The sequence below is a fragment of the Cimex lectularius genome, unplaced genomic scaffold, assembly GCF_000648675.2.
Source record: "Cimex lectularius strain Harlan isolate CLEC.00 unplaced genomic scaffold, Clec_2.1 scaffold43, whole genome shotgun sequence".
NCBI lineage: Eukaryota > Metazoa > Arthropoda > Insecta > Hemiptera > Cimicidae > Cimex > Cimex lectularius.
The window spans coordinates 178847-192862 of NW_019392661.1; the positions used below are offsets into that span (position 1 = coordinate 178847).

At 34.5% G+C, this 14016-nt stretch overlaps 1 protein-coding gene across 3 annotated transcripts in view; it reads right to left on the reverse strand.

Annotated features, from left to right (window-relative positions):
* Positions 1–11389, reverse strand: part of LOC106662580 (glucose dehydrogenase [FAD, quinone]-like) — a 44111-nt gene extending 32722 nt beyond the window's left edge. For 2 of the 3 annotated variants that reach the window (XM_014386771.2, XM_014386773.2), the window contains exon 1: positions 6401–6470. The gene's annotated coding sequence lies outside the window, so the exon portion shown is untranslated. Of the gene's footprint in view, positions 1–6400; positions 6471–11364 lie in introns of those variants that run through there. The other variant, XM_014386772.2, reaches the window with a different exon arrangement.
* Between the last annotated feature and the right edge of the window lie 2627 nt (positions 11390–14016).

Genomic DNA, 14016 nt, shown 5'->3' on the forward strand with positions numbered 1-14016 from the left:
GACATTTCACGCTGGATCTTATTTTCCATTGAAGGATACGTGTATTAATTTTTTATAGTGAATTGAGTAAAAATGCATAAATGTCCTCGGGAAAATTAGTTTCCGACATACGCGAATTTTAGTGTAAAATCACAGCTTCTTCGCTGAATTGTCTAACGAAAAATTGAATTTGTCTAGTGATGACAAGTTTGAACTTAACTGGACATCATTTCCGATGGCCTCATTTCATGAGCCAAGAAGTCAATGAGAAGCCAAGAAGAAGTAATTTTATAAGTCTTTCATAATAGTTTGAACTTGAGTGTTTTACGTGACCAATATCTTTAAACTTGCCCTTCTGCATCTCCTGTTGGAATAATGCCTCGGGCAAAACCTTTTCAGCACACGTCACCGCATACGCGGTCGGAATATAACAACATATTTAGTATTTTCTAACGATTTATATTTATATCAATACAGACAACGGTAATGAATTTACAATTGTTTCTTTTTTTAATTTACTTGATTGTACGAGTAGATTGCGGAAATCGTTTTGAAGGACTGCCTACCAAGATGGAATCAACAAATGACTATTGTAGGATTTTCGATAATGTTCTTCCCGACGGACTCATTGATAAACGACTAACGTATATGTGAAAAATTCTATAACAGCTGTTTGATTGTGATCACACCTCGTTTTTCAGGTGTTGAACCAATGAAATCATGTGATTGTGAAATTTTTGGTTTAAAAGTTTAAAATAACCTTATTACCTTATACCCTACTCAAGTTTCATTAAAAAAAAGGTTTCGACAAAGTTTCAGCTTCTAGCACTTTTTAATTACCCCGCCTGGAATGTCATACGCACAGTGGTATAAATAATGAAGGTCACTACTCTTTTAAACGCAAGGATTTAAAAATAACAAGTACATTTGTAAACTCCAGTAGAGCTTTTTAAAAACGTTTTGTTCTTAAAATCCACATTGCCGACACGAAAATCTTTTGAACTATGATTACCCCTGTAGTTTAAAAAAATACTATAATGATATTTTTTTAGTACCCGCGAGCCGAGTAATTGTAGAATCTATATATACTAAGTAATATAAACGTATATAATTACTTAGTAATGAGTAATCTTACGAGCATATTATCGGTCGTTAAAGCTCCGGGGTCACCGTGCTACTGCCCTATGAAAAAAAATCAAAGCAATTATAAAAATAGCAAATACTCTCTCCTACGGAATGTCTACAATGACGCAAATGTGGCACCAGACAATGAAAAATGTACTGCATAAATAACGATTTTTTTTAAATAGCTGAACAATTAGAAACAAACACCAACTAAATAATAATTAAACAATAAATTCAATTCACCTTGTGTAAAAACGTTCATTTGCTATAAAAATTGGGAGCAGTTTTATTATATAAGAACAAATATTACTCATACTTAAGGATAACGTGTTTATTTGTACGCTTATGCATTCACTTAAGGTTGTTACACTGAATGAAAATATCATCTCATATGTCTAAAACGACGAGTGTGTTTTTAGCAATTTTATTAGAAAGAGAAGGGTGTGAAAAGCAGAGATTTGGAAATGGAGGCAGTGTGAGTATAAACATGTTTTTATGTAAACAGTGGTAATGTACCAGTTCTTCGTGCCAATGGAGAAATGCCAGAATGAAAAGGCATATTGAAAGAATTATGCCAATGATGATGATTCTGCTTCATGAAGTTTTAAGACAGTATGAGAAAGGGAAATACAGATATAGGTAGATAGATAGATAAATTAATAAACAGAGCGAGAGTGAGAGAAAGAAAGAGATATGTAGAACGAAAGAGAGAAAGATAGATAGATAGATAGATAGATAGATAGATAGATAGAGAGAGAGAGAGAGAGAGAGAGAGAGAGAGAGAGAGAGAGAGAGAGAGAGAGCGAGCGAGAGAGAGAGACTACTTTTTTCCCCACACCAAAATTATAAATATTTAAATACTATATAAAGCATTTACTTGGTTATGACCAATTATTGATTATGTACTATGCATATATACTTACATTTATGTACATAAAGATGTGTAAATAAGTAGGTTTTAAGCAGCAATTAATGATTCAATATCAAAATTGATTTTGTTTTATGAAACAAATTTAATACCCTCACTACATTGATCAATTTTTCCAAAATGCACCGTTAAATTAAATTACAATGAAATCCTACGGTTTCATGGTCAATTGAAGGCAATAAGCAAGGAAAAATTCCATGCCACGCACCCTAATTATGACTTTGATCTTGACACAACCCTCACCCAGGGTGTTGGTCTTCTTCAGAAGCCTTGGAATACCCAGGAGAATCGTAATGTCTGATAATGAAAAGGATTTGTACTATTGACCCTATTTTCGATTTTCTCGCCAACCCCGTGCATGAATCCTTAAGCGAATGTTCCATGTCATGCATAAATGGTCAGTACGACTTGGAGTATTGGTCAGGTAACGGTAATTGTCAGGTAACGGGGCTAAGCATGAGCTGGAAATTAATTTAGATGGGCTATTCCTGGTTGACACGAACAAGCACTCAGCGAAACATAGCCGGTATCAAGAAAACCTTTTGGGCAATTGCAGATTTAGATAGGCTTCTATTTTAAGCTTGGCTTTTAAGTGTCTTTTTTATGTGTATAGAAGACAACACGCTACTGATGAAATCAAACACAGTTAACAGCAGATATAACGGAGTTAACTTACACTGAAAAAAAACCAGACACTTGTATTTATTTATTTTTCATAATAACTAGGAATAAAGATTAATAGTTGATTTAAAACGTAAAAACAACATAAATAACTTGTCGTTTAACTTTATAAAGTGCTACTAATCCTTTTACATTCTTTAGAATAAAAATAAAGAAAATCAGTTTAATTTGATCCTCTCCAGAGCCAACTTATAGAGTGAGTTAATTGATTTTGTAAAAATTATTTTCTTTGATGAAACAATAAATTTGAGTATATTTTTTTAAACTTGGTTTTAAGGTCGAGAAGATCGCGCCAGGGCAAATGCTTTGGCTTACGAAGGGACGTAGCGTCCGTTATATAGCCCAAGTACTGAGTGTGCAGCGCACTACCATCCACGATGGTTGACAGCGGTTTTGGGCCACCGGAAATCTAGATCGAAGAGGAATGGTCGACCGCGATATACGACGGCTAGAAAAGATCGTTTTATTTCTCTTACGCACTACGGAAACGTCATTTAACGGCTTCCTTGATAGGTAGTCAACTCCAAACGGTCCGTATATAAGGGTGAACTCTAAAATAGTCATCAGAAGGCTTCGTGAAAGTTCCACATCAGGTTCTCTATTACAGGAGAGGAATAGGTTAGAACCATTCGAAATTCACTTATACACTCGAACATTGGGAGGGGGGTTCACAGATGTGTGCCGGTGCAATCAAGTGACCGGGACTCTTTGTGTGTATGTTTGTGACATTTTGCTTACCCTGCGTGAGTCCCCAGACTTTCCAAAGACGGACAGTTGCGATATGGGGTAGATTCAACGTCCATGGCAGTACCGAACTTTATTATCATACAAAATGAATCTTTCACTGCACCAAGGTACATTGAGGAAGTTCTTTAGGAAGGTGTGGTCCCAGCCGCTTTGTTTATTGGGGGTGCTTCGTGTCAATGCCTGATAATACTCGACCTCAGTCCTACCACAATGAATTGACCAGCAAGTTCTCCTGACACGAATCCCATGAAACACTTATGGGACATGATAAAGAGACAGGTTAGGTATCGTCCCCTCCAACAAGCGTTGAACAGCTTCAAACAGCTCTTGTTGAAGAATGGGATTCTGTTTCGATTTTCGATTCGAATTTCGATCGCTTATTTACTCGATGTCTAGGAGATTTAAGACGTCCGTGAGTCTAGAGGATAGTACGCGTTATTAAGAGCAAAAGTCGGTAATAAATTGTTAGCTAAATTGTAGTCTCTCACTAAATGATTTTCCGGTGATTTGGTGAATTTTCTTTCAAAACTCATAATTAAATAATTTATATTAAATCTCAAGAATTTCAGAACTCGTTTAATTTGTTTTACATTAAAATTTGAGTGTATAAATTACAATTAAGAATACGAACACTAATGTACTGACGTTTAAAGCATGGTCAAGATGATTTAATTCATCATTCAATCATCAACTTTTGACAAAATTCAAGGCAGTGATATTAAAAAAGGACTTCAGAAGTACATTGATTGAACATTCATGTGATAGTAAGCTGAACGCGTCCCTTCTGATAAATCCTACTAAACGCGTTTTCTTTAATCCACCGTTGATATAAAATATGTATATAATTATATACATATTTTTTCTTTTTCTCTCTCGTACGTGTATTTCGTTCATTCCGCTCCCTCGAGGCTTGTCTTTCTGTCTTTTCCCAATATTTTTTAAACTCTTTTTTCGCCGGCCGGAGGAATTGACCGCAGAATGATATCCGTGAAATCAGGGGAAAGAAGGAATGTACATAAATGTGGCGGATTGTTAAAATAATTCCGCTTTGGAAACACGATCTAGGCGATTTCGCAACCTCCTACACTTTTCGAAATGTAAGATGCAAATACTTATAAGTTGAAACATTTCCAAAAATTAAGAAATATATATTTAAATATAATTCTAGCAGGTCTTATATCTGCATAAATCTTTGATACAATTGATACTGCTCTCAGCACAGATCAAGATAAGCTGGTAAGTGTTGAGTTATAAGTGTGAATCGATGAATTTCGAAGTACAATATGCAAAAAATAAACCAAAACTTTCTTATTGTATTCATAGTTGTCACATTTTCCGACTGCTCAGTTTTGATAAAAGGAGCTCATATTTTGAAATGAACTACTCGTTGCCGGCTTATCTGATGAAAAAGCAATAACTGAAGATCCAAAACAAAAGTACTACGAGATTATGTATGTAGAGAAAGCAGTTTATTAAAGAAACAGAGTTCATTTTCATGCATTTTTATAATATATTAAGAAAAACACAAAAATAATTCAAATTTTTTCCTTAGGAGACGTATTTCATAATTTAGCAACGAATATTCATTAAAAAAAATGGCCTTGAAATATGATGGCGTGAGTATATAAATTCAAAAGTTGAACAGGATAGTTTGTAAATAAACCCATCTTTTTCATCTATTGGATGGACATTTACCACTCTTACATACATTTGAAAACTACTGATAAACCCTAATCAATAAACTCTAATAATTATCAATAAGAGTTACACAAAAATAATATGTGCAGGTTAGTAAACTATCTTATTTATCTTTTTAAGGAGTGTGGTCACTAGCCCACAACTCCATATGACTCAAACGATACATCATCATCAACATCAAAATCCAAATATTTACTCAATACAATACTTGCTGTTGTACACCCAATAAATGTAAAAAAATAACGTTTTATTTGGCAAGTATTGACCTAAATCATCAATGGGAACCAAAATCGAGAATTTTGGATGTCTTTGTTCTGTGGCGATTTTAGAGCAAAAATGTTGAACTCTTGTTTTGTGAACATTTGTTGTAAAAGTTAGTTTGGTAGAAGATAAATTAATTTGGGTAGTTCGAATTATCTACTCAACTTTGAATTATCTATTTTGGTACATTTTTTTCTATCGTAACAAAAAAATTCAAAAGATGTTTATAGTTTACAAAAGTTTACAATTCAAAAATTTGATTAAAAAAAACTTCAGTGGAAAGAACAACAAAATATAAAGAGAAATTATTATAATAATTAGATCCAGAGACTTTACAAATTAGTTTTTCTTTAATAATAATTTAAAAATATAGATAGGCTTATGGAGTAAATTTTAAGTATAATAAATATACCGCAATTTTAATTTTTATTTTGTAAAGTTTTGTTTTGTTAAAAGTATTTTTCCATCTTATTCACTGTTCACTGTAGAATTTTCACCAAATTTTAATTAATAAACACAGATAACGTAAAATAGCAACTATAGTTTTTAAATTTATATAGAGTCACAGTGTATTTCAAAAATAATGTACGCGTGTGTATGTGTGCGTGTGCGCGCATGTGTGTGTGGTCTTTCTCTGTGTGCATTTATGTGTATGCTTGTGCGAAAACAAAATATTTATTTTTTATTTTGAAGGAATCAACGGTAATACTTGAAATGTAATTTTTATTGCATATTTGAAATTCATGGCAAGAACCTTTTACGATGAACGCCTTATATGAATCATTTATTTAAAATTTAAAAAGATGACGACAGGAAGAAACATTTTTGAAAAGTAAAAAATATAAACAGCACAATTAATTTTTTCCTTGCTTTTTGGATAAAAGCTATAATCAGGGGTATCTTATCTGGTTGTAAACAATTGGGTACGTTGTAAATCCATCGACGTAAATTTTGCCGGTTCCTGGAACGGTAAAGACTCACCTTCGCATCCGTCGTAATAGAGTGAACTGACTGACTTTCTGCATCTTCCCGGCCTTTTCTTACCCTTAAACGTAGTGGGGCTCCCCTCCTTCTTGAGACACCGGCTGGGACACCCCGGCATTTCGTCCACCCTGGATTCTGGATAGGGTTGGACGACCCGTCGACTGGCACGCGGGCAATTAACGGACGGGATGACGTTTGGCCCAATTTTCTTGACAATGACCGAAAATTTAGCATAAGACGTAACACTTCAACGAAAATAGATCGTTGATCGTTCCATCGTCACAGGACTAAATTGGCCTGACATTTTCGCCCGTCATCCCATACTTCAATTTGTTTTTTGTCGATTTGTTAGGTTTACAAATTAGGATTTGCTTCATAAAATTTCTTATTAATGACTATATCATTATGCGATAATGACTACACCTTACTATTAGTTTGACATTGTTCATCAAAAACAATGATAAACAATAATTATTATTTTCTACTTTGACAATTATTTAGGCAATAAAAATAAATTATGACAAATTGAAATATATAAATTCGTAAAATCTCAATATTGACATTTTTTAGTTTCTTTTTCCATCAATAGATAAATTTGTTTTCTAATAATAATACACTAGTAGCAATTATGTTACATTTATGTTTCAATTTCAAAGTTTAACAATATCACATAATGAATATAATAATGCAATTGATATTTTAATTATACCGAAAAATTTTAATATTAGACAGGTAAATAAGTAAATAGATCGATGGAGTGAAAGTTTGAGAGATAGTGTTTGTGCGTGCGTGCGTGCGTGCGTGCGTGCGTGCGTGCGTGCGTGCGTGCGTGCGTGCGTGCGTGCGTGCGTNGTGTGTGTGTGTGTGTGTGTGTGTGTGTGTGTGTGTGTGTGTGTGTGTGTGTGTGTGTGTGTGTGTGAGGCAGAGGGGTTTGATAAATAAATAAACAGGTAAGTACACTGACAGGCAAAAAATTCCACCCAACAGATTTTTTTCATTTTCTTGATAAAAGAAAATTCTGCCCTTAATTTGTCTCATTGTTTTTATCCATAAATATTCGTTTATGCTATGTTTTAAATTGGGAATATCAATTAGACGTAAACACATATAATCCTTAACCTAAAACAGAGATAAACGATTTTTCAATGTTTAATTTTAACGGAATTGAAAATGTTTATTCATTCTCTTCGAATTCTGAAGCAATAAACTGTTTAGTAAATTCACTAATTTCGTGGTCCGCTTGACCAATTAATATATTACAGTTAATTAAGGTTTTTAGTTGAGATAAAAGTCAATGGCACGAGCGGGATTCGAACCCACGATCTTCGGCTAGATAGGCCGCTGCTTTACCACTTGAGCTATCGTGACCTCGATCCACTCGGACACTAACTTCTCAGTTTTCCTTCCTTTTTGCCATTTTTCTGCCTGTTTAGTTTTCTTCTTTGTTTTCTTAATATCCCTTTTTAAACCTAAAAATGCCACTCAGTGCTGAGGATGTTGCGCGTGGTGCCTCACTTATTGATGATGGACGTTCCATCAGGTATGCGGCTATTGCCATCGGAGTTCCTTAGGAAACTGCGATACTCCGTCAGACATTTTCGAAAAACTGGGCCCTACTATAGAAGGCCTGGGGGCCCTTTGAGAATTTTGCGAAACCGACACCTCACTGTTGTTCATGCAATTCATCAGCCGCAGGAAGTTCGAGGTGTCCAAATTAATAAACACACTGCTCGCAGAAGATAAAATCAGTATGAACTGATGGCTTTTCGCCCCGTAAGAGGACCAGAATTGACCAGAACACACAGAGTTGCACGGCTCGCATTTGCTCGAGAACACAGTCTTTGGACGATTGGTCTGCTGTACTTTTTACGTATGGGTGTAGATTTGCTCTACGATCTCCAGATGGGCGTGAAAGAGTGTGGACAAGTCGAAATGAAAGGTACGAAGTTTGTAATTTTTTCCAGTGCCGACCTTTTCAACGTAGCTCAGTGATGGTGTGGGCGGGAATTTCAATGGAGAGTCGCACAGAGTTGGTTGTTGTTCATGGAGGGTGTTTGACGGCCACTCGTTATGTAGATGAAATTTGAGAACATCATGCGTTGCCTATCCTCAATGAAATCAGCGACAATCCTATTCTAATGCATGATAATGTCACCTGTCGCTCGCACAGTACAAACCTTCAACAGCATAACATCAGGGTCTTAGCCTGGCCAGCCCGTTCTCCAGATTTGAACCCCATCGAACATTTATGGGATTACCTCAAAAGACGAATAAGAGCACAGCTATCACTTCCTGACACACTCCACGAGGGAGTGTATGTATGTACATAAATATAAATTATAAATATTGCATAATATAATAGTTTTTTGTTTTTTTGGTTGCTCTGACTTCTTAACAACCAGGGGTAGATTTGTAACTCAAAATATTCTATCCATTGACGTATCAATGTTGCGCGAGTTTAACTTAAAAGATTTTCTGTTTATGTATATATTAAGCATCCCAAACCCCATTATACGTTATGTATATTTATTACTTCTTTTTTAAATTCCTTTTTTGTTGTAAAATCTAATTTCTTGCATATCTATGTGCTATTTAATACGTGTAGTACCTATTAAACATCATCGAATAATCCAAGCCTTCAAATATTACAAATGTGTGGTGTTTAGTGACCGTTAGTCGATGATTATTCAGAAATCATACACCAGACCGCACCTCACGATTTCTGAATAAAAATTACAAATTTCATTACAAAGCCAGCCACGTTAAATTAAGTTAAATAAATTAAGTTCGTAGACAACAACGTCACACCTTGGAATTAAAAATTCCAACCGACCAGTTATGTGGAATAACAATTGTTAAAAATACTCGGGGAAAACCGCGAACTGTACTAGTGTTGAAGATCACGGTCGAAGATAGGCGAACCGAGATTCAAGCAATTACGAACAAACGACTTCGGGACATCCCAAAGCTCAAAAATACTTCTTGAAACATTCCAACTGATTAGAGGTTGGTTTTATATATATATTCATTTCCAAGAAAAAAACCGCATAAATCAAAAGCGGCATTACATTATAAACATACCTACATAGACAGGGAAATGTAACATTTTGTAACAATTTGTAATTACAAAATATAGCGTATTACGAGCACGCATAATATAATTCACACAGCGTGCTGATGACTGCTCTATAGATTGATTTTTATTTATTTTTTTATTTACATATTACACATTCTCTTGTTAGAGAACGAAGACATCACAGATTGGTGAAGCTCCATTATTTCACTGCCCACTAATGCACTACACCAAGAAGTCGCGTGGCCACTTCCTTTACAACATGTGTGGTGATTAGTCCTTTATAACCTTCTGATAGAATTATTGGCGTAGGCTGCAAGTTGGAGCTTTCTATGGGTGGAAATGGTAGAGTGGAATTTAAGATGCCAGGTTGTGGACGAAAGGAATGCTGAGGTCGTACTGGTGGTAAGGTTGCATATACAGAAACGAGCATTGGCTGTTTTTGGGGATCTTGGATTTCTGGGTCTGGGCTATACACATATTGGAGCATTTAGTTGAACCCTACAGTTCAGGTATGAATGTCAAATGTATCTCGCCAGGTCGTGGACAAAAGTAATACATGTTAAGGTAGTCGTAGATGGCTGAGAGATAGAATATGTAGAAACTTGCATTGACTAGTTTTTTGATGATCTTGGATTGTTTGATCTGTGTTCTATGGATATTAAAGGGTTAGTTCAACCCCAAGCTTTAATATGTGAGTTAATCAAGGTTAGCTTAGATCATCAAGTTTGGGAATCAGTTGGTTATCGTTTTAGTTCCAGTGTTTTTAGTTTAGTGTGAAGGATCCAGAGCAGTCTCCTTTCCTTCCTCAGAAATAGTCTACAGAGACAGTGTTGTCATGAAACTGAAAAATTTTCATGCAGATAGAAGTGTCATTTGTCAAAGTGTCAAATGAAATATTTGCTTCTAGTTTTGTTTATTATCACCAACCTTTTATACCACTTGTCTAGAACGGAAATTGTGGGTTTGAAAATTACAATGAAAGATGACAGGATCAGGAAAGGATAGAGTATCATCAGCGATGGCAGACATAACTGTTAGAGATCTATGGATATATGTATAGGATGTAAATGGTAAATATGATAAGACCTAGGATGTTTCCTTGTGTAAAACCAGCCATAATTTGAAATAAGCATAGCCCTCACAAACCTGAAATCTGTCCTAAGTGTAGAATTTAAGAATGAGGTAGTAATTGTAAGGAAAGATGCATTTTATTTTACATAGTAATCCATGACTTTACCAAGAGTTTGCTCGAAGTCAAAACATATTCGAGCCAATGAATTCAACATGACCCTGATGCACGGGGGATTATCAAACTAGAAACCAAAATTGATTTGTTTGATATTCTGGGCTAGGATTCTACCAATTATGTTATGCTTCGGATTCTGAAGTAAAAAAAAGTAATAAAGATACCAATTTCTCGTATGTAACATTAAAATTAGAGAAACGTATTTATTATACGTACCTAATTATACCAACAAGGAATGGCACTAATTTCTCACCGGAAGACTTGTTCCTCAATCAAAATCGGTAACTAGCCTCGGTCGAAGTCTATTTTAAACCTCCCATTCAAATTGATACAGTTCTCGCAGTGCTTTGCCACGTAGGCCAGACCGGCTGAAAGCCGCTGGACAGGATTATAAAAATCTGACTAGCCCAAATCTCCCCTCATATCATTCCGCCAGCATTTCTCTAAGGTTAAGGGCAACCTGGACATTTTATCGCTTTAAAAACGAAACATTTAACCATTACGAAAATGAATAAAACAAATTCGATTATTATAACAATAAACTAATTTTCCACGTTCGTCAACACAAATATCCTTGCCTAGCGATTATTAACGAAATTATTTAGAATTTTGATCATAGTAACATTCCATGCCTCCTACCTTTCAACTTTTTTCTCGATGTTGAAGGACGGTGAATCGTGAATATACTTTCATAAGAACTGTTGACGTATTCTTCCGGGCTAGTTGGCCTTAGAATGATTACACAGCCAGATAAACACGCCAATTTTTTTTTTCATTTGTAAGCCCAAAGTGTGCTAAAAATAACTTTCGGTATGAACAATAACGGTAGGAGAGGCATCGGTGGCCGCAACGGTTTAGGCGCTGACACGGCGCACATTACTGTAAGGTAAAGGTCCGTGGTTCGACTATTTACAAATGGGCTTTTTTTTTCAAAACAAAGGCACCCCGAGGTATGACCTCTGCTGTTGCGAACCCTCGTAAAAAAAGAAAAAAATAAAGATAGGATATGGGTAATCAAAGCGAATACTCATGTGGAACCAGCATTTTTCTATATATATTAAAAAAACGAGAAACTGAAAATAGCATTGAATATTAGTAAATATATTTTTAGTGGTCATAATTAACCATATTAATTATTTCAATTAATTATGTTTTTTATCTAGGTCTTACCCACCCACAATTAGCCGAAGGTCGTGGGTTCGAATCCCTTCGTGACACTAACTTATTCATCTCAACCAACACCTTAGATAAAAAGAATAGTTAGTTAATAATTTAATAATTATAAATAAATAACTAATATTAATTAATTTGTACAATTGATGACGTGGATACGAACTTACTACACAACGAGGAACCAGAAACTTGATTATGATGACTGAATATTGCTCATTGAGGACTGCGTTAGCTGAGTAGTCAGCTTGAGAGACTCTCGGCTTGTAGACCCCTCGGTCGTCGGTTTTTCGATTAACACCGTCACCCCAGACTTTTTTTCTCTCTACCCTTCACCCCCAACAATATATGATGAATCAATCAACGGAATCGTACTCTGGCTAATATATAAGTTTATAAGGCCATTACAAAAATTTCCTCATTAAAACAACTCGTTTTCAAAATCGTTTAAAATTTATATATGTTTGCACAATACAGATTTTGTTAATTAATTGTAATGTAAATTATAAATAAAATGCTCTTTTTTTTAAGAAAAGTTCAAACAAATCCTGACAGGCAGGTTTAATATTATAAAATAATAAACCAAAAATGAGACATTCCACAACGGAAATACGTTGAATACCTTTTTGTCTGGAAATGGAAAATTTTCAAATCCATTTTTCTGACAACCATCTTTTATTGAGTTCGCCCTTCGTATGCGCAGCTTCAATGCAAAAGCAGACATTTTCTTAATAACAACAAAAATTTCTTACATTTTCTACTACTCATTGAATTTATAAAATTGTCTATTATTATAAATACCCACACGTACTACCAGTGAAGGCACAACAACTTCGCTTTATTACAATTTCTTTCTTCTCCTTTACTCTATCTAAGTATATATTTATAAATCTAAATAACTATACAATTTATCTCAACATATCTATCATCCTCCTATTGCTGATTTTTAATTATTGATGAATGAATTTCATATCGATCTATTTCTCTCACATCTCTCTCTCTCTCATCTCTCTCTCTCTTACTCTATCTATCCATATATTTGAATGTTTATCTATCTATCTCTATCTTTATCTCCCTTTCACTTTCTGTCTTAAAACTCCACGATTCAGCATCACCACCATTGCCATAATTCTTCCAACATGTCTTTTCATTATTGCAATTCTCCCCATCGACACGAAGAACTGGTAATATTATCACTGTTTACATAAAAAAGATTTTGCTCGTTACACTTCTCCAAATCACACAATTTCCAAAACTATTACAACAAAACAAAATTGTCTTAAAAAAAATTGTTTGGTAGTTAATGCCCAGTATGAATAAAACAATAAAATCACCATTATTGCCACTTCCTGTCTTTTTGTTCTGTTCTTTTAATAAAATATAATGTTATTTCATTACTGGAAGCATAGTTTATTACCGCAATTTGAACCCCATAGTAGTTTATTATCATAAAGCTTTTTTTTAATAAGTTGACGTCTCTCTCTCTCTCTCTCTCTCTCTCTCTCTCTCTCTCTCCTCTCTCTTTCCTCTCTCTCTCTCTTTTTTTCTCTCTCTCTTCTCTCTCTCTCTCGCTCTCTCTCTCTCGCTCTCTCTCTCTCGTTCTCTCTCTCTCGTTCTCTCTCTCTTCTCTCTCTCTCTCTCTCTCTCTCTCTCTCTCTCTCTCTCTCTCTCTCTCTCTCTCTCTCTCTCTAAAAAAAAAACCTTAGTGTATATACAAGAAGATCCATTTTAAATCTCACGTTCATAATCTGAACACTAGGAATAAAAATAGACATATCCTTGTTATAAAATGTAAGACTAAAGTCCTTAGTAATTCTTTTTTAGTTAAAGGGGCACAAGTGTTTATAAATTTACCGACTGAAATTCAAAAATGCAAAAATATAGACTCATTTAAAAATCTATTTAAAAAAATAATCAACTTTCTAGATATGTATAAAAAGACAGATTAAATTAAATTCATTAAATAAAAAATTAAAAGTACAAAACGTATCTTCATATGACTGTAAACATTTGTAGTTTACGTTTATAAATATCTCATTTTCATTATCTACAAAATTTGTTCTTGTATGTAGATCAAAATAATTGTTTACTTGTAAAATAATACCTCGTATAGCAATGTTT